This window comes from Eupeodes corollae, chromosome 1 (assembly GCF_945859685.1).
Source record: "Eupeodes corollae chromosome 1, idEupCoro1.1, whole genome shotgun sequence".
In the NCBI taxonomy this organism is placed as follows: Eukaryota; Metazoa; Arthropoda; class Insecta; order Diptera; family Syrphidae; genus Eupeodes; species Eupeodes corollae.
The window spans coordinates 153,197,134-153,202,684 of record NC_079147.1 but is presented as its reverse complement, the minus strand read 5'-3'; the positions used below and the strand labels follow the sequence as shown (position 1 = coordinate 153,202,684).

The following is a 5,551-nucleotide window of genomic DNA, read 5'->3' as shown; positions in this document are numbered from 1 at the left end:
ATGGTTCATCTCACCAAACAGTGGAGCAAATCTTTACATCGCTTTGAAGAAGTAAGATAATTGCACTTGATATTTCAAAAGCATTTGATAGGGTTTGACAAAAGATTCTCTTATCGAAAATGCGTTCTTCGGTTTTTATGAATCCCTCTATCATTGGATTATTAATAACCCTTCAGATTGTTTAATACAAGTAGTAATGGATGAATTCAAGTCTGAAAGCAACAAAATAAATACTGGTGTGCCCCAGGATTCTGTTCTATCTCCAACACTCTTTCTTATTTTTACTAATGATCTCCCATCTGCAAATTCTAATCCAATACATTTTTTAGGTAAAGATAGTACTTATAGCTTTTAATATTTGTTTTCAGACTCATATGCCGCTTCGTTGGATGTAGAACTGCAACGACAAAATATTATAAGCTCATTTAATTCAAAAACCTAATGCTGTGTTGTATCGTTAAGCCACATTAGTTAGACTGAACATGTCGATATTATTGGTATATGTGTCACTAACCACCTTTTGTGGAAAATGTGTAAAAGTTCTACAAAGTGTTTGGGTTTCCTTAGGCGATGCAAGAAATGTTTCACCTCTCCTTATCTAGCTGTTATCTACAAGTCTTGTACTCGTCTAAAGCTTGAGTATTACTCCCATCTCTGGGCCGTTGCTTTTGCAGCTTACTTAAGCCTATTCGATAGTATTGAAGGAAGAGCATTTAGATTGGTCATAACATCATCATAAGTTCAAAGACAAGAAATCTTACCACGATGTTGAAGCTAAGTAGAACATCGTAGTAAGATTTCGTGTCTTACCCTTTCTACCAATATTTTAACGTTTATGCTTTAGAGAAATAGAAACCTGCATTCCTCCCCTTAAACAGTTCAACCGTAATACTCGCGTTTCTAGGAATGCTTATCTATATACCCTCGACTCCAACTTCGGTCGTATTGTGAGGTACAGAGATTCGTTTTTTAGCCGTACTACCCGAATGTGGAATCATCATTTCATTATCATTATTTTATTTCCAACCTCATGTCTTAGAAAATAAACTACTTAGCATGAGCTTGAGTCTTCCTCATTTGAGTGAGGATGTTGGAAAGTTCTTCACGCATCCTCTTGTCGCGAATGTGTGTTCCCAATCGTCGCTTCAAGAATTTCATAAGGAGCATGGCCAACCACTTTCCTCACAAGATCCCTCATGAAACGGGTGTGACGTGTTTGGATGTTCTTTAGGCGAGAACCACGAAGACCCCTGACTTTCTTGTCACCAGTGTATTTAACATTCTTTATTTTGGTAGTTTTATGTCCCCGGTTGAGACCAATACAAAGTTCGTAGCGAACAGCCATTTTGCTCTAGACGTCAATGGGCGGAAAAGGAATTCCTAACCGCACTCTGTCTTTCCCACATATTGTGATATTCAGGAATTTAAAACAAATGAGCACCGACTCCTCCTTTGAACCCTTCTCTTCCTTTCCTAGTGCTCACACTGTGTCTACATAATAAGGCTTAGGCTAGTAGATAGATAATTGATTTTTATTGATTAAAAGATTGATTTTACAATTATTACATAAATATTTTTTCCAAGAATATTTCTTCAACTTTCCCTTTAAGTTGAACATGTTCCGACGAAATGTATGACGTTCTCTTTCTCTCTCTGCTAAATTGCAAATATTACACTCCAGTAGCAAATTGGGTCTGTGCGGTATGAAGTTCAGGTAGTAGTTCGCTTCCTATCTTGACCATTGTCGCAATGACGTTTACATTACTTTCATCATGGAAGTAGTTCTTTTCGCAAGATTATGGTTAAGCCTCTAAGTTGTTCTGAACAAGGACGCAACTGCTTCAGCTGCATATTCTGCTTTACACTTCTCATCTACCGCTGCTATAACCTTGTACATAAGAGCTTTACTGTGCGATACATCTTCCACATTTAAATTCAAAATTTAAGTTGCATCCTTCTGCGAGACTCGACTACTCACTGTACCAGTGATTTTGGTCTTCTACAGCTTTTATTAATAGTTTTCTAACAGTTCGGTATTCGTTCATACTAAAAACTTGCAGGAGGTAATCCGTTTGTATCTTTAGGGTTCTTATAACTGTAACTGCTTCAAATACCTTATATTTACTACTGTGAGCTATGTTTTCGTTCATAAAGCAACTTTTCCATGAAATATTAATTGCAGTTATTGCCTTTGTAGTTTCTCGCTAAAATGTTTCTCCAAATTCAGGTTTCTTTACAAAATTTACTATGTTCGTTAACACTTTTTTCGTTGTAATTCCAATTTTCATTCGATGCATTTCGTCCACCACCCTCCTTAAATATCAACACATTAGATCTTTGAGCATTGACTGTACGGTTCCAAGGCAGCAGTAGCGGTATACTCTATTTATCATAAGTTGTAATGTTTCTGGTAAATACGCAAAAATTACTATATCATCAGCAAACAATAATTTCTTAATACGAAAACCTGCTAAATCAACTCTACCTGGAAGGTAATCTAAATAAATAAATAAATTGGGTGGCGCAACAGTCCTTTGAGTACCAGGGCCTAGTGACTTACAACTCTCAACCATTCCTGTGTGCGAGTAATGTTGTCAGGAATGGAGGGGACCTACAGTTTATATGCCGAATCCGAACGGCTAATTTGAGAAAGCACTTTTTCATGACAAGAGTTACTCTTGGAGAATTTGTCAATTCCTCGCAAGAGGCAGTACCCGTGAAAAGACTTTAGATGGCATAGGCAGGGATCGAACCCAACACCTCTGGCATGACAGTCCAACGCACTAACCATCATGCCACGGGTACTAGCTACTAGGAAGGTAATCTGCAGATCGAAAACAAGATGGGACTGAATGTACACCCCTGTCTTACTCCCGAAGTGGTTGTGCACCAATCAGAAAGCTCAGCTACGTTATTCACTGCAGCCTGTGTTCCTCTATACAGGTCTTCGAGAACGAGTCCGAACTTCAGAGACAAGCTTAGACCATATAGCTTGTAAAATAAGTCGAATGCTGCTTTGAACTCAATAAAGAATGCATACACTTTTCTTTCCTGCCTTATAAAGCTTTCAGCTGGCCTGCTGACAATACAAATTTTTTCTATGGTAGAGTACCCTAAAGTAGTACCCGTGGCATGATGGTTAGTGCGTTTGACTGTCATGCAAGGGGTCTTGGGTTCAATCCCTGCCTGTGCCACCTTAATTACAAAAAAAATAATTTGGCGAGTACTGCCTCTTGCGAGGAATTGACAAATCCTCCAAGAGTAATTCTTGTCATGAAAAAGTGCTTTATCAAATTAGCCGTTCGGATTCAGCCTAAAATTGTAGGTCCCTTTCATTCCTGACAACTGTACTCGTACACAGGAATGAGAGTTGTGAGTCACTAGGCCCTGGTTCACAACGGACTGTTACGCCATCCCATTTTATTTGAGAGTAGGTACCCTAATCTAAAACCTGCTTGAGTCTCTTTTAACATTTTCTGATCTGCAATCCACGTTGTGGGTCTCTTCTGCAACAGCGTTGTAAAAATCTTATAAGTCGAATTAAGAATAAATTCCACGATATTTTGCTGCATCAAACTAAGATCCTTTTTTGTGTATCGGGAAGATTTTAGCGTCTCAAAATTCATTTACGAAAATATGCCCCTCAAATACTCCATTAAAACGTATTACCAGACGTTCTCTTAGCATGGCTGTTCCGTATTTATAGAACTCAACAGGAATACCATTTGCACCCGCTGCTTTTTCATCTTTAAGAGATCCTAGCGTTAATTCCTCTTCTTGAAGGTTAATCTCCGTATCTAGGATTTCGTTGTTGAATTCAGGCATTGCATAGTGGCAATTTTTTTGTATGCTGCTTGGATTCAATAATTCGTTGAAATGAGTGGATAGAATGTTTGCACCTAGTTTCTTATGCACTGCGAGTTGCTTACCATTGAATCCCACGCAAGTTTCCAAAATTCGGTGGCGGTTTTACAGGTTGCCAGTTTAGATTCCTGCAATTCTTCATAGTTCTTCTTTTTGGTTTTACATAAAAAAAGACAACAATTACTATTAAAAAGGTTAATTGAGTTGTTTCGTATATTTTTTTATAGGTAAAATGAGGAATATCTTTAATATTTGAATTCCTGAGAAAAACACACAAAATACTCAGTTTAATTTGACATTTCAACATCAACATCAGCTTCAATGCAAACCTATCTATCCATCAAAAATTCCTATACATTTAAAAAATAAAAATAGCAACATAATGGCAGTATCATTTTACAGACGAAATAAAAAAAGCTTCAAAACAAAATTCGTTCCAACCTAACAAAATGAAAATGATTCAAGGACACCTTAATGGTGCGTGGTTGTGTGGCGGTATAGCGATGTGATGGCGTAGCCTAATTCTCATTTTTAGGATCAGGTTCACAGCAATTTCATTACTTTTTTAGGTGTTTCTCCCCTATGTTTTGAACATGTGTGGTAGCTACACCCAACATTAGTTAGTTAAAGCTTCGAAACAGCAAAGAGCAGACCCAACAACAACTGAACTGACACATGTACGTACATACGTATTCGAACCTCCTAACAGAGATATTTAATTAAATATCAATGACATTCAGGGACATAGGGAATAGAAGCTGAACCACATGCATGCTGATTGCGACCGACGTTAGGGTTGTTGTCTACTAATACCTACCTAATCTAAACAAACATACATATATCTGTGTATATCTATGCGCTCCTATTTTATTATCGTTGCTCGTAGTCCTTGTTCCACCATTTTAATCTCCATCAATACTCCGTGCAACCCAAAATTCTATCTTTTTCGTTTAAATTTTAGGTTTTGAATTCAATTTCTGTTGTTTTAGAAGCGAAAATTTTATTATAAAAATGCCGGATTATCCAATATTGGTAATGTGGCAAAAGGGGCCCGTTTCTTTGGAAGAAACTGTAAATTGGTTGTGATTAATTCCAAAAATTGATTGGATTGTATTTCCGAAGCTTTGAAATATTGATTTTAAGATAAAATGTGTTTGTAGTTTCTTTTTAATAAACAAACAACCAAATTGGGAAACATGCGTTTTAAATAAAATTGTGTCTCATATGTTTTATAAAATAAGATAACTCAGGTACAAATAAATTAAAGTCGTGAATAATATTGACTAAATTACGTGTTATTTCTGTAGCACATACAAAATAATTCTTTTTCTAAGGATTAAGATAACGTGAATTTTTATCTCGCCCTTAAATGATTCTATTACATTAAGTTTTTAAAATATGCCCCTTTAAAAATGCAAACACAATCAAAAACAGGTTTTCAAGGCTAAGTTAAGACTCAACATATCCCTTAACAATGAATTATATGCTGTTTTTGTCTTTAAGCCACTGATTAAATTATTTTAGATCTCACTTATTATCTGGATATTCTCAAAAGTTATCAGTCTTTAAGAAAGCCTTGAATTTAATACTCTCATAGTTTTGAAAAATTGGTTTTAGCGTGAATTTTTACTGCTGATTTAGAATTGTTATTTTAACTATTTGAAGAAGAAATATTTTACTGTTAACA

General features: G+C 36.1%; 1 pseudogene; it reads right to left on the bottom strand.

The window, feature by feature from the left end:
* Positions 1-1,006: 1,006 nt before the first annotated feature.
* Positions 1,007-1,362, bottom strand: LOC129941308 (60S ribosomal protein L36-like; annotated as a pseudogene).
* Between the last annotated feature and the right edge of the window lie 4,189 nt (positions 1,363-5,551).